The 27,879-nt window shown below is 43.1% G+C and overlaps 1 protein-coding gene across 1 annotated transcript in view; it reads right to left on the bottom strand.

The window, feature by feature from the left end:
• The window catches only part of unc-104 (kinesin family member unc-104), a 187,863-nt gene extending 162,964 nt beyond the window's left edge, over nucleotides 1-24,899 (bottom strand). Inside the window, exon 1 of the mRNA XM_053773868.2 lies at nucleotides 24,760-24,899. The gene's annotated coding sequence lies outside the window, so the exon portion shown is untranslated. The remainder of the gene's footprint in view (nucleotides 1-24,759) is intronic.
• Between the last annotated feature and the right edge of the window lie 2,980 nt (nucleotides 24,900-27,879).

Raw genomic sequence — 27,879 nt, 5'->3', positions numbered from 1 at the left:
AGAATGAGAGAAAGAGAGAGAATGAGAGAGAGAGAGAGAGAGAGAGAGAGAGAGAGAGAGAGAGAGAGAGAGAGAGAGAGAGAGAGAGAGAGAGAGAGAGAGAGAGAGAGAGAAACTAACTTTGTTACTTTTAAGCTACACGGATGTGCTAATAAACACGTTCGGTGAGGATGCTTACCCAGAAATAAAAGAGGGTTCTGAGGAGGTTTTTTTCCCATGAATAAGGGAAGGAATAGAAGGGGAGGCTTACCTATAAATACGAGTATGAAAAAGTGGAGAGGTTCATGGTTAAGTAAAAGTAAGTTGGGCCAAATAAAGGAGTAAAGAAAGTGGAGTGAATTAATAGTGTGAAGGAAACACGTGTGCCGCGGGGGGAAAAATACAAGTGCCTCTGAGCACAACACACAACTTGACCAATAACACGTTTAACTAGCATTTTGTCTAATTTCCGTCGATATCCAGATGATGTGTTTGTGTACTCGCCAATAGGAGTTTCTGTGGAGTAATCTCGGTCCTGGTCACCGCCTCTTCATCAACAGTCAGCTGGTGTAATGCTACCAACTCCGTAAATTCTGCCGTATTTGCATTTTAATTTGTATATGTAGTTTACTTGCACTACCACGTCGCATGGAGTTCTATACCTTCCCTTAAACTCGTGGCGTGTTTCATACACTCATTAACTTCGTTAATTTTTATACCCGAGAACCCGTGCTTAGAGTTTGCCAACACTATTTCCTCACCTAGTGTTATGCACACAAACACACACACACACACACACACACACACACACACACACACACACACACACACACACACACACACACACACACACACACACACACACACACACAGTTCTTGCATCCTGATTGAGCTGTGAAAAATGTGCTGGAATGCGGCCCGCTAGAAAAACAGCGATTAAGCCTTTCCTGAGACCAGGCCATAAGCCTGGTCTCAGAAAAGACTGCACCATCTACAGGTAGGCCCATTTAATTAACTTAATGTATTCGGCTCAGTCGGTCACTGGCGTCTGTGTATGCTAAAGTCAGACTGACTCGACACTGTATGTTTTAATTCCATTTAATTACCTCTCACTGTATTCTAGAGAAATTTTCTCGTATCCTTTTAGTCTCAGCTTCTATAATCCAGTCTTGCTTGTCTTTCCATTTTCTGTCTCCTATCCGCACTTCCGCTAAATAATTGAATGCCAGTGTGATGTGAGGTCTAGTGTCACAGATACTTGTATTATTGAAGATCATAGTATGAGGGAGGTCAGTGACTGGACCACAGGTAAGCTCGCTGCTGACTCAACTTTACGACCTTGTTAACAGCTCTGAGTTGCAAGGCCAACCAGACGTGGTGAGATCTCAGGCCTAGCTGTTGTAATATGAAATGGCTGACGGATTTCTGAAGAGATACTCTCCTTATTTGTTATATCCATACGTTAAACCGGTAGGTTATATTAATATTATTATTATTATTATTATTATTATTCACAGCGCTTTGAATGGGAGGAAATTACGTTTATCTCCCTGTGAAACCACGTACCTACTTCAGTAAATATAATTCATGTGATTAAATTTTTATTTTATTTGTGAAGAGAGCGCTAACTGGGATGGGGTTTATGCTCTGCTAAAAATTTTATGAACAAGAACTAATATTCTCATTTAAACTGACTAGGCTCCTCATCCACGGTCTGTGACTGGGAGGAGGAGGACTGAAACCAAGGGGAAAATATGTTTATACGTTAATGACTCTAGAGATCATCGCACCCGCGAACCAGTCTTACACCAAGACTCGTAGTTGGAATGGAAATATTGCAGAAATAAGAACTAGAAATGCCGAGTATGATGAATGTAAAGGTGCGTAAGATTTACTTGCCGTCTTGCGTGTTTGAGACAATAAATAAACAGCAATAATGACAAACTTGAATACCCAAGTTACAGAGAAATTGGGAAACATTCAACGCAAAAGAAATAGTGACGAGTAAAACAACGGATTTCAAATAGTACATGACAGAGTTAACTCGTCAGCAAATCGAGAAGTCTGAGACTGGACCAACAGCTCGAGTTCAAATAGATTATCACACACGGATGTTATGTTAATCAAGGGGAAGCGCTAAACCCGGAGGATTATACAGCGCCTAGGGGGGGGAATGTGGAAGGCATTCAGGCTTAATTCGGGGAACTGGAGCACAGATCCAATTCCCTAAATCAAGAGCCCCTCACCAACATCAAGGAACCTTCCTTGAGGGGATCACACACGGAGATTCATGAGCAGGTTATAAATAAGGAAATCAATGTCTCTTAATTAAAATGTTAAAAATAAGCAAATTAGTGTTGCTGCTAATCAGCATTATGGAAAGACAAAAATGTGCGAGGAAATAGGGAGTGAGTCAGTGTGTTTATTGGCTGAGCTGGTTGCTTACTGGCGCCACCTCCGCCTGTCAGTCTAGACAAGCCAGCCACACTACCTAACCACACTTCTCTCACACTTAAACAAGACTCACAAAGAATATACCCAAGAATAAAGGAACACTGCAATAGGCAGGTTCAACTCCCACTCATGTACCCGTCCAACCTATATTTAAAGTTACCCAAAGTTCTTGTCTCAATGACCACTATCTGGGAGTTTGTTCCACTCTTGACCTGACTCAAAACTGCTGACGAATGACCTAACCACCTTCAATAACCTGACCACCTTCGCCCTTCCCACCGCCAGTTAGGTGACCCCTACCACCTTTCCTTCCGGTTCTCCAGGAGTGAGTCACCTGAACTAACTGAAGCTGACCTCACACTACACCGCCAGCTTCTGCTCTCCCACAAGCTGTTGCTGCTGTTGTTGGTGGAGATGGTGGTGGTGCTGCTGCTGCTGATGAGGATGATCTTGCTACTGTTAGTGCTGATGCTACTGCTGCTCCACGTACTGGTGCTGCTGCTGCTGTCTCCCGTCTTATGCTATCTAGGTAGCCCACTCAGTCCCTTGCTGCGCTAATACTCGAAGCATCCTAGCTTATAAAGAACATAAAGGAGAAGCAGTGCAGGCCTACTGGCCCATGCTAAGCAGGTCCAGCTCACACCCAGCACCCACCCATGTGCTTATCCAATCTGTTTTTAAAGATATCCAAAGTTCTCACTTCAATGACGCTACTCGAAAGTTTGTTCCACTCAACCACAACTCTATTCCCAAACCACTGCTGTCATACATCCTTTCTAAATCAAAAATTTTCAACCTGAACCCATTGCTGCAAGTCCTGTCTTGGTTAGATATTATCAGCCTGTTATTTATATCCCTTTTGTTTATCCATCTTCCACTTGTAGGTCTCAATAATATTTTCCCTAATTTCACACCTTTCTATTGAGTGAAATTTAGTGCTCTCGGTCTATCCTCGCAGGAATCATCTTTGCCACACCTCTCTCCTGTTATCATAACTTACTAGAATCATCTTTGCCACACCTCTCGTCAGAAACACGCGTTAAGCACAAACTCAGTCAACCAGAACATTCACCCTCCCAGCATGGGACCCCAATCTATAACTATATATTTTGGGGAAACGCTAAACTTGTACGGGACACACAGCACCTTGGTAATGGGAGGCAATCAGATTTGACGCGAAGAAGGGTAGGAAAGTTCCAGTTCCATGAATTAAGAGCCCTACAGCAGCAAGAAGGCAACCCTTCCCTTCCTTAAAATATTATTCCCATGTAATAATAACTCCAGCTAGGCTAAAATTAAACACTGAAAACTCCGGTAGCTAAAGAATCTTTAGGGGAATACTTGATATCCTCAGTGCTTTACTGAAGTCTCCTAGCTCAGTCTGATGCATTTTAACACTATGAGCCTCATTTTGCGTGATGGAATATGATGAGGAAACAGCTTTTGTTTCCACCGAGTAACTATATAAAAAGGGTAGCAGCACACTGCTAATGTATCCCATTCTGTTAAAAACAATATTTCCTGTATGAGCAGCAACTGATAGTGAAGGTGGCAGACAAGAATCCTGATTAACACTTGGCTATAGTTTCATGGGAAATTTACTCTTCTCTTAAAGAATGAAAAGGCACAATACAATGACTGGAACAATAACCCACACATAGGAGAATGAAACTTTTGACATTTCGGTCCGACTTGGACTATTAGCTAGTCACACACAAGCGCTTTTGTGACAAGTTAATGGTCCAAGACGAACTGAAACGTCGTCAAAGTTTCATTCTCCAATGTGAGGGTTATTTGTGTATTACTTTGTACCAACTTGTAAGAGTTTGAGTGAAAATTTGTTCGTGTATCATCATACAAGTGTTCTTAAACTATATATAAAACATATTTTTATAACACTCATGGGGGAAGCGCTAAATCCGCTGGACTTCACTTCTTTGGTTCTATCTGTGGATTTTTTTTACATAATTTCCTAAATGTAGAACATATAAATGAATAATATAATTGTGTATTAAAATGCGATGCTATTTGGACCCTTCGAGAAATTTCGAGTGACGGGGGGGGGGGGGGGAAGCCGCACGGCCGGGGGAGCTACGCAGCAGAAGACACCATTTGTAATTTGTGAACACTGGTTGTCGTGGGAAATTCTGCTAATAATCCAGCGTCTTCCGAGCCAAATCGGGAGGTTTTGGCCTGAATTTGTAATAGGAACCCGTGTTAAGGTTCCCTGCTGAAGAATTGAGACAGGAAATTTGTTGGACCTCAAGAATTACACGTGGATGGCAGAAGGGATACGAACATTATTCACAGGGAAGTGCACCATTATTCTTTGCATTTAGATCTCTAGCTGGCCAGTGTAGGGTCTAGGTGTCAGGCAAGTGCTGTGGTGTGATCCCTCTACAGTGATTAAATGGTAAGTGGTAATACGAATTTCTTTTGTGTACTCAGTAAGCCTAATCATATACAGTCCACATTTTACAATTTACCATTATTGGTATTAACGTTAAATATTGTAATTAAATATCAGGTCTAGCTTTTTGTGAGTGGTGAAGAAGTGGGCATCGAGGTAATTACAGTTCAGCGACCTGCTGTGACTTAAGTCCCACTTATCTCGCCCAAATTACTTGGCTGTAATAATTCAGGTAATGCTCTGTAAACCTCACGAAGGTAATTTACTCACACAATAATAATTCAATCTAAAGAAGTGAAGACCAGGTCCACTTCCTTGGAGTAAAATCCCTTCACCAGTATCAAAGTCCCTCTCTCGAGTGGGGAGGGGGATATATTTCAAGTTCGCTACTTGACCTGATTACACTTCACATACTGCTGTTCCAGCTAAATAACATGCCAACCATCTAGAGTGACTAGGTTAGCAACACTTCATATATTGCTGTTCCCTCTATATAAAGTGCCAACCTAGAGGGACTAGGTTAGCAACACTTCATATATTGCTGTTCCCTCTATATAATGTGCCAACCTAGAGGGACTAGGTCAGCAACACTTCATATATTGCTGTTCCCTCTATATAATGTGCCAACCTAGAGTGACTAGGTTAGCAACACTTCATATATTGCTGTTCCCTCTATATAATGTGCCAACCTAGAGGGACTAGGTTAGCAACACTTCATATATTGCTGTTCCCTCTATATAATGTGCCAACCTAGAGGGACTAGGTCAGCAACACTTCATATATTGCTGTTCCCTCTATATAATGTGCCAACCTAGAGGGACTAGGTTAGCAACACTTCAACACTTCATGTATTGCTGTTCCCTCTATATAATGTGCCAACCTAGAGGGACTAGGTTAGCAACACTTCATGTATTGCTGTTCCCTCTATATAATGTGCCAACCTAGAGGGACTAGGTTAGCAACACTTCATATATTGCTGTTCCCTCTATATAATGTGCCAACATAGAGGGACTAGGTTAGCAACACTTCATGTATTGCTGTTCCCTCTATATAATGTGCCAACCTAGAGGGACTAGGTTAGCAACACTTCATGTATTGCTGTTCCATCTATATAATGTGCCAACATAGAGGGACTAGGTTAGCAACACTTCATGTATTGCTGTTCCCTCTATATAATGTGCCAACCTAGAGGGACTAGGATAGCAACACTTCATGTATTGCTGTTCCCTCTATATAATGTGCCAACCTAGAGGGGCTAGGTTAAAATAAACTAACCTGTATTTACATGAAGCTCTACGCATCCAGTGTAGCTACACGGGTGAGTGATGTCTGATAGCGTTAATAATCACACGCACCACACTGCAAGTTGCGGCAACACGTGTACACGATACCATCACTGAAGCGGAAGGGATCTTCATCCAAGGAATTGAAGCGACAAACTTGTTCGGACTAAACCTGATTATCTCCCGACCACAAGTCATTGTGTGTCCCCCTACGGCTCCGGCGCTTACCCATGAATATGCTATATTAATGGTATACAAAACCGACAAGATAGTAAACAATAGCAACAGATCTATCAAAGGTGAAGGAATGACCACGTCAAACTACTTCGTGTCTTCTACATTTAAGATATCCAAGTATTGCCTAGTGTTTGATTCATTCCTTTAAATATTATAATAACTATTATACAATCACGAATTCATTAGTGGCACGTTTTCCCTCTCAGGTTTACATGGTGTTAAGACTTAAACCTATTTTGCCTTGAGCTGTATGGACGAGGCAGTAGCTATATCACCATAATGGGCTGCCGGTGATCAATTTTCGCAACACAGCCGGTATTTATTCACTTATTTATTGATTTGCATTTATGTGAGGTGCTAAACTCGTGAGTCTATACAAAAATTGGTAAAGGTTTAATATTCCGGTGAAAAGCAGGGGCGCCAAAAGCATAGTAAGAGAACACTTTGTCAACGTTCCTGGCCCAAGACTGCTCAACTGGTTATACAAGCTGGTATCTACAATATTGCCTACACAAGTGTGGAAGTATTCAAGAGGAAATTGGGTCGCTATCTCCGAGGTGTGCCAGATCAACCAGGTTATGATGGATACGTAGGCGATAACACCAACAGCCTGGTTGATCAGGCAATCAACATGGAGGCTTGGTACCAAGCCGGGCCGCTAGAGTAGGATAACTCGAAACAAATCACAGGTAAATTAGTTAATTTACCTGTTATTTGTCCAATAACCATTCTTAGGAATATAAACTGCGGGAAAGAAATTTATATTCTTGAAAATGTAAACTGACGTAAATAAAATAAATCTGTAATACACCTATGACCAACTTCGAGGGTTCTGGTATCATAGTAGTTCCACCTGACGTCAGACACCCTTGTTGACTACCTGATTAAATAGGTTATCGCTGTCAGTGGGCCGCAGGCCTACAATAGTCATCATAACATGGCTGAATTAACACTTTCCTCTAGGATTAAGTCTAGTTTCCTCTGGAAATTGGCAAATTTCGGCTGCATCGCTAAAAGTTAATAATTTGATTGATCCGTTTCTTTACGATGCTTCCAAACCGCCATACCTATAAACACACACATACCCTACAACCATACTGTCGTCCAAACCTGATATCCATACACCCACACCTGCCACCTACACGCTGGGTCTCCTCTCTCCTCCACTACCTAGATCAATACAACGTGGCCGAGGCCTGTAATAAGCGCATGAATCATATGTAATATATATATGTATATATAATCTATAGAAACAGTACAGTATTAAACAGCAGTAGCAGCACGACCCAAAGGTAACTAGGAGGCAGTACAGATTCCTAGTTACCTCCCTCCCTCACTGTAGCAACTACCTCCACACTGGTTGTGACGTCACGTCTGGGACCTGGCTCACGCCGCTGCGCCATATCACTATACTCACTAGGAATTACTTATATATTTAGGGGGAACGCTAAGTCCATGGGTCACAAAACCCCTGAGAAATAGGACAGATCCACTTTCTTGCACCAAGTCCCTCAATGGTAGCAAGAAACCTCCCTCTTCCCTCGTACGTAGATCAGTCGCTATCACACACCACTGTCCCTCTACCCTGATCTACCTGTGGCCAGTTTCGAAGACTTTTCTTTCCCCGCAGCTCGGCCTGAGGCCAGGCTTCCTTGCTGATCGTCTGGTCAACCAGGTTGCTTGTGTCAACGACCAAGAGATTTACATGGTCATCGCAACCCGACTGATCTGGCACTGGTAAAGGGAAAGGTGTCCACCTCTTCAAAGTTGCTATCTTCGTTCTAGCAGTATTTCTAATAACTGCTGGTAATATGTTGAAGAACCATGGACCACGGATGTCGAGTGTTCTCTAACTGTACCCGCAGCTCCCGGGTATTCGTTGGGTTTATCCCCACACCTGGACAAGCACCTAAAGTCGGTACCTGACCAGCCGGGCTGTGGCTCGTACGTTGGTTTGCGTGCAGCCAGCAGTAATAGCCTGGTTGATCAGGCTCTGATCCACCAGGAGGCCTGGTCACAGACCGGGCCGCGGGGGCGTTGACCCCCGGAACTCTCTCCAGGTAAACTCCCACATCTTTCACTGTAGTAAGTAGTTAGGGAGGTATACAGGTTAGGGACGAGGCCCTCAAGCATCCTCCAGGTATATATAATCAAGTGTTTCTCTTTACGTTTCAAAGAACAATTCAAGCGTATTAAGGTTTTCCTTTGGTTTTACTGTCGTACTTCATTACAAGGATGTTTTTCCCTTCACATTCCAACAAGAAGGATGATTTTTCTGTCATATTCCAACATGCAGGATGGTGTTTGTTACACTTAATTACGCGGGATGTATGATCTGTCATATTCCATCCTTTAGTATATCATCATCATAGTCACACAGATAGGAACCACCTTCCACATGCACACATTATAGAAATTCCAGTTACCCGCATTTCTCCATTAACCAGTCCGTTCAAGAGAGTGCCTTGACGCCGGTGAAGGTCTCTTGATCAAATAACTTAGAGCTACTCTTCCCCTTCTCAGACCAAACCTGATTACTTCCCCTTCCCCAGGTGCTGCATGATCTCTACAGGTTTTAACACCCGCAAAGTAAAGCAAACGAGGTCATCATGTCAGGTAATAACACCAAGGCTGTGTGCTGAATCCTTACATCCTCCAGCTAAACCTCTGGCAGCCGAGCAACAATGGAAGCCATATATCCGCACTCTTAAATACTATCAACCTGCTTTACCAAGGTCATGGGGAATTCAGAAATTACGTCATTTCATTATAAGTATGGTAGTACCGTTGCAGATAATGTGTGAGCTAATTATTATTATAATCAAAAAGAAGCACTAAGCCACAAGGGCTATACTGTGTGGGCTAAGCATACTGTGGAGGTCACTATCATAAATAAATTTTTTGCATAACTAAATTATAAATATATTATAAAGTATTAAACTCATATGGGTCATTCAGGGCTACTAAAAGACAGCCTGTTTTATATATTTAAATCGGCTAAAACTTAATCTTTCGATTAATTAAAAAAACTGAAGATGGAGCATCAACGTATGGTGAACACTTGTCAGTGGTAGACGTCATTTATGCAGGCAACAAATAATCTTTTTATTCTCCATATCTGATATTTCTCGTCTTGAACGGAGTTGTGAGCGCAGAACAATATTGTAGACGATACATCTCTGTATGACCCAGATGGCTTGGTACTTAGTTTTAATTATAATAATAATCTAGATGTGATAGCACAATATAGTTCAAATGTGGTTATTAATTGCACACACATGTTGGTAAGAAGTGGTGACGTGTACTTAGCTCTGTGAAGACCTGTTTGTGTGCTCTCTGTGAATCTGAACCAGGATGCCCTCTCTTGAGCAGCTTTACCAGCAGCTGAGAGAAGAACTCAGAGTTGCTAAACTGGAGATACGGCGATTAACGGAGGAGAACAAGAGGATTCGTAGTAATCCTCCTGTTGTGAGTCCCCAGGTTAAGAGGGGAGCTTGGTCAGTGGTCGGGCAACATGGAACCAAGCTGAAGATTAAGAAAACGGTTGGAGAGGCAGAAACAACGAGAAACCAGAAGACTGCCGTGGAAACTTCCAACTCATTCTCGGTGCTACCTGACGAATGTGAGTGTTCTACTGGGAATGCCACAACGAGCACCAAGGAAGCATTGGCAGACGTGAGTGAGACATCCCTAGAAACCCCAACGAAGACCATCGAGAACGTCATGACGAATTCTACAAGTGGTGTAATGCTACCTGGCGAATTTGAGTCGACTACTCGGAGCATCACTACGGACGACGCCAAGGAAGGTAAAAACATTGTTGTTGTTGGGGATAGTCAGATTAGGTACATGGATAGGGCATTCTGTTTGAAGGATAGGAGTAGGAGGCAGAGAGTGTGTTTTCCTGGGGCTGGGATGAAGGATATTGTTAGCCGTCTGGATGACATCATGAGAGGTAATGGGAGCAATCCTATTATCTGTCTCAGTGCTGGAGGCAACGATGTTGGCAGACGTAGGAGTGAGGACCTGATTAGCAGGTATAGGTCAGCAATAGAGATAATTAGGAAGAAGGGTGGGAAACCTGTCATATGTGGCATTTTGCCAAGGAGAGGAGTTGGAAATGAATGGTTGTCCAGAGCAATTGGTGTCAATTGCTGGCTGGACAAATACTGTAAGGAAAATGCGGTAACATTCATTGACAACTGGGACCTCTTCTATGGCAGAAATGACATGTATGCCAGGGATGGGGTTCACTTGTCTAGGTGTGGGGTGGGAGCACTGGCCAACGCAGTGGAGGGAGCTGTTAGGTCTTTAAACTAGGAATAGTTAGTGGTATGGGTTTCTGCGGGAAAACTGTGAAGTCTCAGGGTAGTAATATGAGTACTAGGAGAACTAGTAATAGGCAAAATGAGGTGGATATCGGAAGGCCAGTGGCACTAATTGACAAGGACAGTAATAGGTTTAGTGGAATAACAGAAAGGAGCAGGAATGATAAAGAGAAAGGAGGGTCCTTAAGTATATATTACACAAATAGTCGCAGTGCTAGGAATAAGATGGACGAGTTGAGACTAGTTGCTAGTGCAGGTAACATAGATGTATTTGCCATTACTGAGACGTGGTTTAATTCAAAAAGTCGGGACATGCCTGCAGAATGTCACATTCAGGGTTTTAAATTGTTCCAAGTAGATAGAAGTATCGGGAAGGGGGGTGGGGTGGCATTGTATGTCCGAGATCGCTTGAACTGTTGCATAAAAACGGGTATTAAGTCTGAAGTAACACATACAGAGTCTGTTTGGATAGAATTTTCAGAGGGGCATGAAAAATTAATTTTAGGTGTGATATACCGTCCCCCAAATTTAGATAGGGACCAGGGGAGACTACTATGGGAGGAAATTGTTAGGGCCACAAGGCACGATAATGTAGTAATTCTAGGAGACTTTAACTTTAGTCATATTGATTGGAATTTCTTGACTGGGAATTTAGAATCATACGATTTCTTAGAAGTAGTTCAGGATTGTTTTTTGAAGCAGTTTGTGACAGAACCTACAAGGGGAAATAACCTGCTTGACTTAGTTCTGGCAAACAATGAATCCCTTGTTAATAATTTAGAAGTTTCAGAGGAACTGGGTGCTAGCGACCACAAATCAATTACATTTAGAATTGAATGGAAGTATGATAGTAGGGATAACTCAGTAACAGTCCCAGATTTTCGCTTAGCAGATTACGATGGGCTTAGAGAACACCTATCATCTGTTGACTGGGGTAACGAAGAGAGCTATCAATATGACAGTTTTCTGAACACAATACATGCTGCTCAAAGAACGTTTATCCCTTATAAGGAAATTAGATCAAATAGAAATGACCCAAAATGGATGAATAATAGGCTGAAATATCTACTAGGGCATAAGAAAGGAATTTATAGGCGTATCAAAAGAGGCGAGGGTCATCTTATGAATCAGTATATTGACATTAAGAGGGACATTAAAAAGGGGATAAGAAAAGCTAAAAGGGACTATGAAATTAAAGTTGCTAGGGATTCTAAAACTAATCCAAAAAGTTTTTTCCAGGTATATAGAACAAAAGTCAGAGATAAGATAGGTCCCCTTAAAAATAACTATGGGCATCTTACTGACAAAGAGAATGAAATGTGCTCGATTTTAAATAATTATTTTCTCTCGGTTTTTACACAGGAAGACACTAGTAGTGTTCCGGTAATTAATTTTTATAGTGGGCCAGAAGAAGATAAATTATGTAACATCATAGTCACTAGTGAAATGGTTGTGAAGCAGATAGACCGACTGAAGCAAAATAAGTCACCGGGTCCTGATGAGGTTTTTTCAAGGGTTCTTAAGGAATGCAAAATGGAAGTCTGTGAACCATTAACTAATATTTTTAATTTATCTCTTCAAACAGGTGTAGTGTCTGATATGTGGAAGATGGCTAATGTAATTCCTATTTTTAAAACAGGGGACAAGTCGTTACCGTCAAATTACCGCCCAATAAGCCTGACCTCAATTGTAGGCAAGTTGCTAGAGTCAATTATAGCTGAGATTATAAGAAGCCATCTCGATAAGCATAGCTTGATTAATGATACTCAGCATGGATTCACAAGAGGCCGGTCTTGTCTAACTAATTTATTAACTTTCTTCAGTAAAGCTTTTGAGGCTGTTGACCACGATAAAGAATTTGATATTGTTTACTTAGATTTTAGTAAGGCATTTGATAGAGTTCCGCACCAAAGACTGTTGAAGAAAGTAGCAGCTCATGGCATTGGGGGAAGGGTGCTCTCGTGGATCGAGTCATGGCTCACAGACAGGAAGCAGAGAGTGTCCATAAATGGGGTTAAATCCGAGTGGGGATCAGTAACAAGTGGCGTTCCACAGGGATCAGTCTTGGGCCCGTTGTTGTTTATAATATATATCAATGATCTTGATGAAGGAATTGCTAGTGATATGAGCAAATTCGCCGATGACACGAAGATAGGTAGGATAATTGATTCAAACGTAGATGTTAGGGAACTTCAGGAGGATTTAGACAAACTCTACTCTTGGTCAGAAAAGTGGCAGATGCAGTTCAATGTAGATAAATGCAAGGTTCTGAAGCTCGGGAGTGTCCATAACCCTAGCACTTATAAGTTAAATAATGTAGAACTTAGCCATACAGATTGCGAAAAGGACTTGGGGGTTATGGTAAGCAGCAACCTTAAACCAAGACAGCAATGCCTAAGCGTACGTAATAAGGCAAATAGATTACTGGGATTTATATCAAGAAGTGTAAGCAACAGAAGTCCAGAGGTCATACTGCAGCTTTATACATCATTAGTAAGGCCTCATCTAGATTATGCAGCTCAATTCTGGTCTCCATATTACAGAATGGACATAAATTCGTTAGAAAACATTCAGCGTAGGATGACTAAATTAATACATAGCATTAGAAATCTTCCTTATGAAGAAAGATTGAAGACTCTTAAGTTACATTCACTTGTTAGACGAAGAATGAGGGGAGACCTGATCGAAGTGTATAAGTGGAAGATAGGTATTAATAAAGGGGATATTAACAAGGTCTTGAGGATATCTCTCCAAGAGAGAACCCGCAGTAATGGATTTAAATTAGATAAGTTTAGATTTAGAAAGGACATAGGAAAGTATTGGTTTGGAAATAGGGTAGTTGATGAGTGGAACAGTCTACCTAGTTGGGTTATTGAGGCTAGGACTTTGGGTAGTTTCAAATTTAGGTTGGATAAGTACATGAGTGGGAGGGGTTGGATTTGAGTGGGACTTGCACATCGGAGCTTGTTTCTTGGGTGGCATTGAAAATTGGGTTGGGCAAATGTTTTGTTAGTGGGATGAATTGTAAAGGACCTGCCTAGTATGGGCCAACAGGCCTGCTGCAGTGTTCCTCCTTTCTTATGTTCTTATGTTCTTATTTATGCGGAACGCAAAAACCCTGAGGAATCATATAACGCCTGCTGGAATGGGAGGCAATCAGGTTCAATCCATGGATTATTATTATTATTATTATTATTATCAAAAAGAAGCGCTAAGCCACAAGGGCTATACAGCTCAATTCATGGAAAGGGAAGATAAGTTCAATTTCTTGAATCATGGGCCCCTTGCTGGCCTCAAACCTCTTCCCTTGAGGGGGTTGGCAAGAGGAACACACAGCCGCTCATCTCTGGCCTTGACAAAGTCGGGTTGGATGAGAGGTGTCACTTGAGCGGAGCCTTCAACACCAGAGAAGTCCGTGGCCTTGCTGGTGTGTACACAGCCAGTGTTCCCTAGGTGCCCCGCCTGGCTCAACTTCGTGAACCACCACACCACTATTATACCACAACCCCCTCAAGAGAGACTACCTGACGCCGGTGACGTTCTTGGTCCATAGCATTAGACATGATCTTCCCTTTCTTGGTTCAAACGTAATTGCTTCCCCATTCTCCCAGGCACTTACAGCCCCTACGAACTTAGCACTGCCCCTGTGAATGTAATAAAAACTACTATACCACAAGTCAGTAATTACGTCTTAGTAACTTTGGCTGTAACAATCTCAAAGACATCACTTCCAAAGATCCTTCATTCCTCGACTGACCCGCATTATAAACAGACTTCAGACAGTGATTTTAGAACTGTTATCCTGCTCCAAATTCACCCAGGTCCCTCTAACAACTGTCAACAAATTCACCCAGGTCCCTCTAACAACTGTCAACAAATTCACCCAGGTCCCTCTAACAACTGTCAACAAATTCACCCAGGTCCCTCTAACAACTGTCAACAAATTCACACAGCTCCCTCTAACAACTGTCAACAAATTCACCCAGGTCCCTCTAACAACTGTCAACAAATTCGCCCAGCTCCCTCTAACAACTGTCAACAAACTCACCCAGCTCCCTCTATGTATACTGCTTATTAAAAAAAATCACTATAATAATAGCACTAATAAGGTCAGGCAAAAACTCGTAGCCTAACTCCTGTATAGCCTTTAGCTAAAAAAAAAAATTATCAGTCATTAAGTGAGAGGGGCTGCATAAAACTTTTAACAAGAGATAAGAGAGTAATGGAGAACAAGAAGCTGTCAGTGAGAGAAAAAGGCAGTCAATAAGGGAGAAAGGAAGTCGGCAAGAGAGAAAGCCAGTCAGTGAGAAAGGCTGACAGTAAGAGAAAGGTAGTCAGTAAGAGATAAGCCGCATAAACCTACTACAAAACAAGAATTACGAGATCTCATGTGCTATAAAACAGTTTATGAGAAATCCAAGATATTTTATAAGAGAATAACAGCGCGCATAAAACACAAAATGGGAGCCTAATGCCTGCAAACTGCCACACCATGAATGATCAAGATAATACGAATTTAAGAGCGGCATGTGGTCAAAAATATTGTGCCAGACAATAATAAAAAGACATTAGGCCGTTTTTAAACAATGTGTCTTTATTCCCAACTCCTGTTTGTTGCTTAGCGTAGGAAATGATGTTAGTAAGGTGAGAGAAGGAGGCGAGGCATGTGAGGGAGGAAAGGAGGCGAGGCATGTGAGGGAGGGAAGAAGGCCAGGCAAGTGAGGGAGGGAAGGAGGCCAGGCAAGTGAGGGAGGGAAGGAGGCCAGGCAAGTGAGGGAGGGAAGGAGGCCAGGCAAGTGAGGGAGGGAAGGAGGCCAGGCAAGTGAGGGAGGGAAGGAGGCCAGGCAAGTGAGGGAGGGAAGGAGGCCAGGCAAGTGAGGGAGGGAAGGAGGCCAGGCAAGTGAGGGAGGAAAGGAGGCGAGGCATGTGAGGGAGGGAAGGAGGCCAGGCAAGTGAGGGAGGGAAGGAGGCCAGGCAAGTGAGGGAGGGAAGGAGGCCAGGCAAGTGAGGGAGGGAAGGAGGCCAGGCAAGTGAGGGAGGGAAGGAGGCCAGGCAAGTGAGGGAGGGAAGGAGGCCAGGCAAGTGAGGGAGGGAAGGAGGCCAGGCAAGTGAGGGAGGGAAGGAGGCCAGGCAAGTGAGGGAGGGAAGGAGGCCAGGCAAGTGAGGGAGGGAAGGAGGCCAGGCAAGTGAGGGAGGGAAGGAGGCCAGGCAAGTGAGGGAGGGAAGGAGGCCAGGCAAGTGAGGGAGGGAAGGAGGCCAGGCAAGTGAGGGAGGGAAGGAGGCCAGGCAAGTGAGGGAGGGAAGGAGGCCAGGCAAGTGAGGGAGGGAAGGAGGCCAGGCAAGTGAGGGAGGGAAGGAGGCCAGGCAAGTGAGGGAGGGAAGGAGGCCAGGCAAGTGAGGGAGGGAAGGAGGCCAGGCAAGTGAGGGAGGGAAGGAGGCCAGGCAAGTGAGGGAGGGAAGGAGGCCAGGCAAGTGAGGGAGGGAAGGAGGCCAGGCAAGTGAGGGAGGGAAGGAGGCCAGGCAAGTGAGGGAGGGAAGGAGGCCAGGCAAGTGAGGGAGGGAAGGAGGCCAGGCAAGTGAGGGAGGGAAGGAGGCGAGGCATGTGAGGGAGGCAAGAAGGCCAGGCAAGTGAGGGAGGGAAGGAGGCCAGGCATGTGGGGGAGGGAAGGAGGCCAGGCAAGTGGGGGAGGGAAGGAGGCCAGGCAAGTGAGGGAGGGAAGGAGGCCAGGCAAGTGAGGGAGGGAAGGAGGTCAGGCAAGTGAGGGAGGGAAGGAGGCCAGGCAAGTGAGGGAGGGAAGGAGGCCAGGCAAGTGAGGGAGGGAAGGAGGCCAGGCAAGTGAGGGAGGGAAGGAGGCCAGGCAAGTGAGGGAGGGAAGGAGGCCAGGCAAGTGAGGGAGGGAAGGAGGCCAGGCAAGTGAGGGAGGGAAGGAGGCCAGGCAAGTGAGGGAGGGAAGGAGGCCAGGCAAGTGAGGGAGAGAAGGAGGCCAGGCAAGTGAGGGAGGGAAGGAGGCCAGGCAAGTGAGGGAGGGAAGGAGGCCAGGCAAGTGAGGGAGGGAAGGAGGCCAGGCAAGTGAGGGAGGGAAGGAGGCCAGGCAAGTGAGGGAGGGAAGGAGGCCAGGCAAGTGAGGGAGGGAAGGAGGCCAGGCAAGTGAGGGAGGGAAGGAGGCCAGGCAAGTGAGGGAGGGAAGGAGGCCAGGCAAGTGAGGGAGGGAAGGAGGCCAGGCAAGTGAGGGAGGGAAGGAGGTCAGGCAAGTGAGAGAGGGAAGGAGGCCAGGCAGATGAGGGAGGGAAGGAGGCCAGGCAAGTGAGGGAGGGAAGGAGGCCAGGCAAGTGAGGGAGGGAAGGAGGCCAGGCAAGTGAGGGAGGGAAGGAGGCCAGGCAAGTGAGGGAGGGAAGGAGGCCAGGCAAGTGAGGGAGGGAAGGAGGCAAGGCAAGTGAGGGAGAGGAGGCCAGGCAAGTGAGGGAGGGAAGGAGGCCAGGCAAGTGAGGGAGGGAAGGAGGCCAGGCAAGTGAGGGAGGGAAGGAGGCCAGGCAAGTGAGGGAGGGAAGGAGGCCAGGCAAGTGAGGGAGGGAAGGAGGCCAGGCAAGTGAGGGAGGGAAGGAGGCCAGGCAAGTGCGGGAGGGAAGGAGGCCAGGCAAGTGAGGGAGGGAAGGAGGCCAGGCAAGTGAGGGAGGGAAGGAGGCCAGGCAAGTGAGGGAGGGAAGGAGGCCAGGCAAGTGAGGGAGGGAAGGAGGCCAGGCAAGTGAGGGAGAGAAGGAGGCCAGGCAAGTGAGGGAGGGAAGGAGGCCAGGCAAGTGAGGGAGGGAAGGAGGCCAGGCAAGTTAGGGAGGGAAGGAGGCCAGGCAAGTGAGGGAGGGAAGGAGGCCAGGCAAGTGAGGGAGGGAAGGAGGCCAGGCAAGTGAGGGAGGGAAGGAGGCCAGGCAAGTGAGGGAGGGAAGGAGGCCAGGCAAGTGAGGGAGGGAAGGAGGCCAGGAAAGTGAGGGAGGGAAGGAGGTCAGGCAAGTGAGGGAGGGAAGGAGGCCAGGCAGATGAGGGAGGGAAGGAGGCCAGGCAAGTGAGGGAGGGAAGGAGGCCAGGCAAGTGAGGGAGGGAAGGAGGCCAGGCAAGTGAGGGAGGGAAGGAGGCCAGGCAAGTGAGGGAGGGAAGGAGGCCAGGCAAGTGAGGGAGGGAAGGAGGCCAGGCAAGTGAGGGAGAGGAGGCCAGGCAAGTGAGGGAGGGAAGGAGGCCAGGCAAGTGAGGGAGGGAAGGAGGCCAGGCAAGTGAGGGAGGGAAGGAGGCCAGGCAAGTGAGGGAGGGAAGGAGGCCAGGCAAGTGAGGGAGGGAAGGAGGCCAGGCAAGTGAGGGAGGGAAGGAGGCCAGGCAAGTGAGGGAGGGAAGGAGGCCAGGCAAGTGAGGGAGGGAAGGAGGCCAGGCAAGTGAGGGAGGGAAGGAGGCCAGGCAAGTGAGGGAGGGAAGGAGGCCAGGCAAGTGAGGGAGGGAAGGAGGCCAGGCAAGTGAGGGAGGGAAGGAGGCCAGGCAGATGAGGGAGGGAAGGAGGCCAGGCAAGTGAGGGAGGGAAGGAGGCCAGGCAAGTGAGGGAGGGAAGTAGCACAGGCAAGTGAGGGAGGTAAGAAGGTCAGGCAAGTGAGGGAGGGAAGGAGGCCAGGCAAGTGAGGGAGGGAAGGAGGCCAGGCAAGTGAGGGAGGGAAGGAGGCCAGGCAAGTGAGGGAGGGAAGGAGGCCAGGCAAGTGAGGGAGGGAAGGAGGCCAGGCAAGTGAGGGAGGGAAGGAGGCCAGGCAAGTGAGGGAGGGAAGGAGGCCAGGCAAGTGAGGGAGGGAAGGAGGCCAGGCAAGTGAGGGTGGGAAGAAGAAACTGGGTAGCTGACGAAAAAAATTCTGGAATTTGGTGTCCATAGGAACATCAACTAGCCCTCAAGACGTCTTCCAAATGGCTCTGGACACCAACAGAATTCCACATGGTGAGTAGTAAATAGAAGAGTTAGGACGAAGTGCATGGACGTTACCTGCATTCAAACTTTCGATACTATAGAACAAAACCAAGGCACTTTTATACTTGCTAAACCACTCGCCTATATCCTACATCACCAGCCCTCACCCATGCAATAGCCTAAGTCACATGAGCCACAGCCCTCACATCCTCTTTTTACCAAGCTGGACATCTTATTAAATCAGCAGTTGATATATTTTTTGTGTAATTTGATTAGGCGTCCCTAGACAACCTCTGGAAAATTGTCAGGAGCAACCTCCTAGGCAACAGACCAAGATGGACTGGCCTGTAATTTACCAGCAGTAGGTGAAGTGAAGAATGATGACAAAAATGGCTGTAAATAGCAGTAGAGAGGCTAAATACTCTCTCCTTCCCTAACTAATTATCCCCACACTAACAGTAAAGCTGATTATTGCTCCTGATCATTCTCCTCTCATCTCTTTCATCTATAAAATATTTCCTAGTTTTCCCATTCTTTCTTCCTTACTCTATGTCGCTGTATCTTACTATGGTCAGTAATAGGGCAGTGGTAACATATCATCATTGGTGGTTATCAGCTAATTTTGATGGTATTGATATAGGCTCAAAATTGAGTATTGGTATTGGCAAGAATTTTGGTATCATCCCACCTCTAGTTAGTAATGAGAGGTAATAGACCTCTCCTCGACTATGGCTATAAGACCTAAAAAATTAGCTGCGAGCTCTGTGGCCTTAATCACTAATTACACACAAGGATATTATATGAGCACTATATCATAAATAGGACCAAATAACCAGTATTAAAGTGTAACTCTAAATTTAAACCATTAAGTGGCATTTTAAGGTGTCAGCTGCTTCATGGAAATAATCTAATTATACTTAAGGGAAAGCACTAAACTTTTAAGGGTCATAACACCTGATTAATGGAAGGTATTCAGATTTTATCCAAAGAAAGGAAGAGTGGCTCATTCTATAGATCATAATCCCTCACCAGTGTCAAAGTGTCCCTTCTGACCCTTGACGGATTTCTGGAACTAATAGAGTTTGGTATAAACCTTGGTAACTGATACCAACAAATTGGTTTAAAAAGACATGTGAACAAACACTAGGGCATATTAGAAAACGTTTTGGTCAAGGTCCCAGGACCAAAGCACTAATAAGAGTTTAAGGGTTCTCTCTCCTCTTGATGACTGCATGAATTATAGCATATTGTGACACATCACTCCTGATATGTAAAGTTGAGTTTAGTGATGCCTGTGAAAAGCAATGTGAAGATGTTAAGCACTTAAATGAGTTGCCTTTTTAGCCTTTTCTTTTGCTTACATAAATTTTTATGAACAGTTTTATCTGGGCATATGTTAACATTTCACTCAGTTTTCTGGCGATTTGTAGCAAATGGGCTTGCGCTTTCGTTGTTATTTGCTTGGTACGCAATGGGAAGGCAGAATTTCTGTATTGAGGAGGCATAATGGTGGCTATCTGGCTTGTTTTGAAGCAAGCTTATGATTTTTAATTTGGAGGCTCTGGGGTCTGAGGAAATTTTAGAGGCACAGCCCACAAGCATCACCTTAATGCTGCCACTTGTTCCACCTCTCAAACATTTTAAGCATTGTAAAGGATTTTCACAGTAGCAAGTCATTTTCGAAGATGATTTTCATTCTGTGGTATCTAAAACAGGTTTTGTTGTTTTAGAGATCTGGCAGTGAATGCAGTTTCAGAAAAGAATCTTTTTTTGCATTTGTAACCAAGAACTGTATAACCCATACAGGATTAGCACTACTTTTTTTAATGTGATAAAGTGTAGCCGTAACCTGTTAGCTTAGTCTGACCTAACTTTAGCCTATTAATGAAACTGTAGTATACTTCAACACTTACTGGCTCTTTTTAATGGTTCTACAGTGTACTTTGATAAGCAAGATGTTTACAATACAGTATCAATTAAATTTTGTGTTATGAATGTTTAGTGGTACAGTGGAGCTCCGGATTTCATACGCACCGAATATCGTACGTTTCAAATCTAGATCACTTTTTGGGGCGAAATTTTGGTCCGGATTTCGTACCTCCACCTGGAAATCGTACATATCAGATGCATCCGCCCACCTGGGAAGCCGCCACTCATGCGTACGTGTCTCAATCTGGCTCTCAGTCTTCGCATGTTCATCTAAAACATTTCGTAATAATCCATTGTTTTTTGTGTTTAACCATTGAGTGCCACTGCAAAATAAGCCACCATGGACCCAAAAAAAGTTCCTAGTGCCAGCCCTTTGGTAAAGAAGGTGAGAAACATGTTAGAATTCAAGAAAGAGATTGTAGAAAAATACGAAAGTGGCATACGTTTAGCCGCGCTTGCCAGGACGTACGGGAAGTCGAAATCAACAATCTGTTCCATCCTGGCAAGGAAAGTAGAAATCAAGGAAGCTAAAGTTGCAAAAGGGGTAAATATGCTAACAAAACAGAGATCACAAACAATCGAAGATGTGGAGTTGTTGTTGGTGTGGATCAACAAAAAACAGATAGCAGGAGATAGTGTTGTGGAGTCGATCATTTGCGAAAAGGCAAGGCAGTTGCATGTGGATCTCGTAAAGAAAATGCCTGGAACGAATGCTGCTGTTAGTGAATTTAAGGCCAGCAGTTGCTGGTTCAACAGATTCAAGAAGCGTAGTGCCATACACAGTGTTGTAGGGCATGATGAGGCTGCTAGTTCAGACAAACGTGCAGCCAAAGAATTCGTTGATGAATTCAAGGAGTACCTAGAAGCTGAAGGATTCATCCCCCAACAAGTGTTCAATTGTGATGAAACAGGCCTCTTTTGGAAGAAAATGCCGAAGAGGACCTACATCATGCAGGAGGTTAAGGCACTGCCAGGACACAAACCTATGAAGGCTAGGCTAACTCTTTTGTTCTGTGGTAATGCTAGTGGGGATTTCAAAGTGAAGCCTTTAGTGGAGCATCACTCTGAAAATCCCTGAGTGTTCAATAAAAAATATGTCATCAAGAGTAAACTGTGTGTGATGCAGAAAGCTAATAATAATGCATGGGTCACGAGGCAAATTTTCCTTGACTGGGTCCATGACGTATTTGGCCCAAGTGTGAGAAAACACCTTCTGGAAAATAAATTGCTAGTCAAGTGCCTCCTGGTACTGGACAATGCTTCTGCTCATCCTCCAGACTTGGAAGACCAATTGTTTATGGACTTCAGTTTTATAACAGTGGAGTTCTTGCCTCCTAACACCACTCCTCTCATCCACCCCATGGACCAGCAGGTCATTTCTAACTTCAAAAAACTCTACACGAAAGCAACGTTCCAAGGTGCTTTGAAGTGTCCTTGGACACTGAATTGACCCTAAGAGAGTTCTGGATGAATCACTTCAATATCCTCCATTGCATAAGCCTTATAGATAAGGCTTGGCAGGGAGTGACTTCCAAGACTTTGAACTCTGCTTGGAGAAAATTGTGGCCAGAATGTTTCCTCGACAAGAATTTTTAAGGGTTTGAGGCTGACCCTGACGACCCTATGCCTGTTGTGGAATCTACTGTCTTTGGGGATGTCCATGATGTTAGAGGTAAGTGGCCAGGATGTGGAAGAGTTGGTGGAGGACCACAGAGTGGCAGGATGTGGAAGAGTTGGTGGAGGACCACAGAGAAGAGTTAACCACTGAAGAGCTGCAAGACCTTCAACTGGAACAGCAACAGACTGCAGCTGAAGAAATTGCTTCAGAGGAGGAGGAAGAGAGAGGGAAGAAGGTGCCTTCTTCAGTGATTAAGGACATGTGTGCAAGGTGGAACGAGTTGCAAACTTTGGTGGAAAAATATCACCCTGACCAAGCTTATACAAGCCATATCTGCAGCATGTTCTGTGACAATACCTTGTCCCATTTTAGGCAAATCTTAAAGAGATGCCAGAAACAGAGCTCTCTGGACAGATTTTTAGTGTGACAGGGGTCCAGTGCCAGTAAAAGACAAAGAAGGGAAGTAACCCTGAAGTCCTTACAGAAGGGGATTCCCCTTCCAAACAATAAGCTCTCCTGTCTCTCTCCCCTCCTCGCCTTCTTCCATACGCCAACAAGTCTTGAATAAAGGTATGTAATATTGATTTAAATGTTCATTTATCCATTTCATTAGTGCTTTATATTTATTTCTCATTGTTTTCTGTATGTAAAACTATATTCTTTAAAAAATGTATTTTTTGTTAATATTTTTGGGTGACTGAACTTGATTAATTGTATTTACATTATTTCTTATGGGAAATATTACTTCGGTTTTCGTACGTTTCGGATTTAGACCGACATTCTGGAACAGATTAAGTACGAAATCCGGAGTTCCACTGTATGTACCTTTATTACATGTAAAAGTACATTTTTTATAATGCAGAAGGAAATAAAGTTTATTTGTATATGAGGGATTGAGAGTTGTGCATAGACAGTATCAGCACTGGTTTCTCAGACTCATTAACTATTTCACTGTGTAGTATTCCAGTGTGAGGCACTCACTGTAGGGATACATCATATACATACTTTAAAATAGTGTTCCTGCAGGACTAGACCTGAATACATGGGATCATTCTAGGTTTCCAACCAATATATATTATCTAAGACTCTTCTTTTGGAGTCACTAAAATCTTGTTACAGTGTTTGATTGTGTAACTTTTCCTTTTAAATGTTTACTGTATGTGCTGCTATACCCTCATGTTGTAACTTATTACATTTCATAATATGTAATCCTTTTGGAAAAGGTTCAAGATCGTTTAATAAATTTGTTGAAAATAAATGTACACTGATTGATAGCATGCTGTCCCACATTTAATTACCCGGCAGAGGACTGACCAGCTTCCATTGCTCGTGCTTAATTGCTCGCATGGATTTTTCTTCATAAATGTAAAACAAATTTATAACAATATATTTATCAGGTCTTGATTCACCAATGATAAACTTCTGGATGGGATATTAAATTAATAGGACAGACTATCAAATTAAAATAAAAATTTATTTGAAACAGAAATTTACATAAGATGAATGTTAGGAAGTCTGGTTAGTTCATGGATCAAGTAGTAGCACCTCCAGCTCACAATTAAAGGCCCTGAGTTCGATCCCAGGATGATTGGAAACACTGGGCATGTTACTGTTTGCCCAGCAGAAAGTACATACCTGGGTGTTAGCTTTCTTTTGCAGGTCACATACCAAGGAGAAAATTAAAAGACCTCAATGGAAATAAGTAAGAGTATGTAGCTTCCATAGGTTATCCATGGTTATCAGCCCTCTGGAATAATCATCCAAATGATGACTTGTGTAACAAGTTCTAATAACACTTATTGTAGTGAATACTATGGAGCCCTTTCTGTCAAACAGAGCTCTGTACTCTATATTCTTGAGAGTGAAGGTAAACAGTATTTTTCACAATATTCCTGTTAAAACACACTAGCTGTCTCATTCTCTAGTTTCGATCCATTTGTAGATACTGCCGCCCTATATGGTACTTTAATGTTCCCAAAACTTGGATGGTAACATCTTTGTGACCTTAGTCTCCATTCCTGTTTATCAGTCACTTAAAAGAGGTTCCTTGATGTCAGTGAAGGGCTCTTGACCCAAGGAATTGGACTTGTCCTCCCCTTCCTTGGATCGAGCCTAATTGCCCTTCATTACCCAGGCAATGCATGACCCCTATGGATTTGGCACTTCCCCTAAATATGAGAATAATGACTATTCATTGTGAAAACTGCAGATTTAATAAGAAAAATTATTCTTCAGTACATGACTTTGTTAAAGGTCCATATTGCATATAGTACTTTATGTCCCTCTCACCTCCTATAATTCAAACTTGATCATTTTAATTATTTAACTGTATCACATACATAGATATCCTTCAAGTGGAGTAATATTATTATTTAATACAATCATAACTAAGCACTAAACCCACAAGTGGGGGTAATAACCTTGCAATATGTTTCCGCCAGAAATGCTCATGCATGCTAGTGGTGTCTTTGTGCTTAACAATACTTTATTACATGTAAACTACAATTTATATACTACTCAAAACAGTAAAAAAAAATTTGATTTTGATAAAAAAGACAAAACGAAGATCACATAACTAATTACAAACACTTACCTTCGCAGAGATTAACTGTCGCCTATGGTTGTTATCGTTTCTCTAGTAATAATTTTGTTTTGCGTAATGAGAGAGAGGATAAAAGTGTGTAATATATGAGGAAGGAGGACACACCCAGGCAGCAGCAGCGGGTCGATGTCTTACTCACACTGTTGACGTCGCTTACTACACAAACTTTCTCATACATTCTCTCTGACAAAATATTTTGTCCATTCTAGATTGTATTGATATCCTTTTATGTTGTGTTTCTTGCTTGATACGAAATTTTTTTTTTTAATAGGTCTGTCGTCATTATTTCACCAAATGTTTGTGTGTTGGTAGCGGCTTTAATTTACTCGTAGCTATTTTAATTTGTTTGGCCAACAAAATGGAAATGTCACACTGTTTGGCCTTATTAGTTTATCCTAAGTTAACTCTACATGCATATATGTATATATGTATGTGTATATGTATGTATGTATGTATGTATGTATGTATGTATGTATGTATGTATGTATGTATGTAATGCATGTATGTATGTATGTATGTATGTATGTATGTATGTATGTACGTAATGTAATGTAATGTAATGTAATGTATGTATGTATGTATGTATGTATGTATGTATGTATGTATATATTCTTTCTTTCACATTCACCTATATGTGGTTGTCGGGGTCGATTCTCAGCTCCTGGCCTCACCTCTCAACTTATTTGCCTGATTTACTCTTAGCCTCATAGGTCCTATAGTACCTATTCTTAAAATTATGTATGAAATCTGCCTACACATCTTCACTGAAGTCATTCCATTCCCTAACAACTCTGAGACTGAAGAAATACTTCCTGGCATCCCTGTGACTCATCTGTGCCCCCAAGTACCTGTTTCTCGCCTCTTAAACAGACTAACAATGTCTGCCCTGTCAATCCTCTTGAGTATTATGTATATTATTATCATGTCTTCCCTGGTGTGTGCATGCCCATAAAACCACTATAAAACTTTTAACTTGTGTAAGATTATTTTTATTATAATCAAAATGAAGCGCTAAACCTATAAGGGTCATACAGCGCAGAAACTTGTGTAAAAATCCTGTATAACAGTTACTCATCTTTGCCAGCTTTTTAGATGGGAGTCAACATAATATTAAAACAAGTTTTATTTAGGAATATAATTCAATGTTCTTTTGTAATGTTTATATAGCTGAATTTATTTTGTAAGCAACTCCTTATTATTGCTATTAAATTGACACAAATTATCATTATATTAAAAACCAAGAGGTAAACATGTATGGGTTATACAGTACTGGAGTGTAGATATGTGTAAGGACTGACATCAGTGAAGTTAGTAGTTAGTATGGGTGCATAATTAATGTCAATGATGGTGCAATAGGTTTGTGTTTAAAAGTCAAAGAGTGAGTCCACAGTGAAGGTGGGACTTTCAGCGAGGAGGTCAGTCAGAGTGAGCATATCAGGGCATTGTAGATGTTAAAAAGTGAATTCTGCATTCTCTGAAGATATGACAAAAGATTAAGATATGATGAACAGAGAGCTCATCTTGGCAATCTTTGCAGAGTGGTACTGAGCATTTTTCCCTAAATCATAATTAACCCTTAAACGGTCCAAATGTATAAGTATATATGTTCACTCGCGTAGCGCCCCAAATTTTTTGAGAGAAAAAAAATTGTCTTTTTTTAAGTAAGAAAAAAGAGCGTATGGTACCCAGGCATCCCCAATTATTTTAATATGACACACAGTGAGTGCGCACACCCATTCTCTCATGTCTAGGTGACTCAGGCTTATAGTGGCAATGTTGAATGAATGACAAAGAAAACGTATATACGTGTATACATTTGGGGTGCTACGCACGTGAACGTATATATACGTCTGGACCATTTAATGGTTAAGAAAGCAGTTTCCCATACCAAATAACAGTATATCAGTAGAGAGTGTGCCTATCACCTATCCAAGAAAAATGAGCAAAAGTTTCAAATAGGTTCAGCCGAGTAAACACAGCTTTTAAGGAGACCGCGAGATTTTTATGATAGTATCAAGGAGAAGAAATTCGATTATCACATTCTGAGATAGTAAAGCCACAAAGCCATAATATGGGATGTGGGATGATAGGGCATTGTTTTTCAGTTATCAAGTTTGGGATATTAGCAGTTTGGAGGGATATGTTGTGTATCTTTATACGTATATGCTTCTAAACTGTTGTATTCTGAGCACCTCTGCAAAAACAGTGATAATGTGTGAGTGTGGTGAAAGTGTTGAATGATGATGAAAGTATTTTCTTTTTGGGGATTTTCTTTCTTTTTTGGGTCACCCTGCCTCGGTGGGAGACGGCCGACTTGTTATAAAAAAAAAAAAAAAAAAAAAAAAGGTAGTTTTAACATTGGAAAATTTGAAATCATGTGAGGTGGCCCAGTTGGAAGTGAAATTATAATTCTGAATGGCCTTGCACTTTAATGGCCAATTCATTTTATAAGAAGAATGATGACCTATAACTGTATCATAGGTATAATTTTAGGCTGTGGAGATACAAATTTGCTAGTATAATAACATAGTTAGAAAACTTGGAATCATTGGACTCCATGTGTTAACTAGAAAATGCCTCCTCTGGTTGCTGTCACACTTTTAACACTTGTGTATCTTGTGATCTTGAGCTTGTAGGTGAAATTTTCCAGGTTATTAACCTAGCTAATATACAGTAATTGGTAACTAGAGAAATTATTATTATAATCAAAACTAAGTGCTAAACCCACAAGGGTCATGCAGCTTATATAACTAGATAAATTATTATAATCAACACCAAGCACTAAACCCACAAGGGTCATACAGCACTGCATATAACCAGAGAAACCCTCTTCTGATCAGCTTCAAATTTTCAAAGGTGATGCATCCTACATAGAGGATTTGGATTCATCTCGGGCTGTATAGATGCTAATTTACCAATTTTTTCTTTTTTAAGAAACTTTGACATTAGTTTCCGTGTAGTGATTTTTTAATGCCTCTACTGATTGAGTCTAAACCTTCAGTGCTTTTTGCATGTGTTGTGGTACAGGAGGAAGGGGTAACAGGATATGGGGAATACCTTTCTTAGATCATTCAGTGACTGAAATGCACTTAGGTATATCATTTTTCAACA

The sequence above is a fragment of the Cherax quadricarinatus genome, chromosome 7, assembly GCF_038502225.1.
Source record: "Cherax quadricarinatus isolate ZL_2023a chromosome 7, ASM3850222v1, whole genome shotgun sequence".
NCBI classification, from domain to species: domain Eukaryota; kingdom Metazoa; phylum Arthropoda; class Malacostraca; order Decapoda; family Parastacidae; genus Cherax; species Cherax quadricarinatus.
This window is presented reverse-complemented; position numbering and strand designations above follow the sequence as displayed.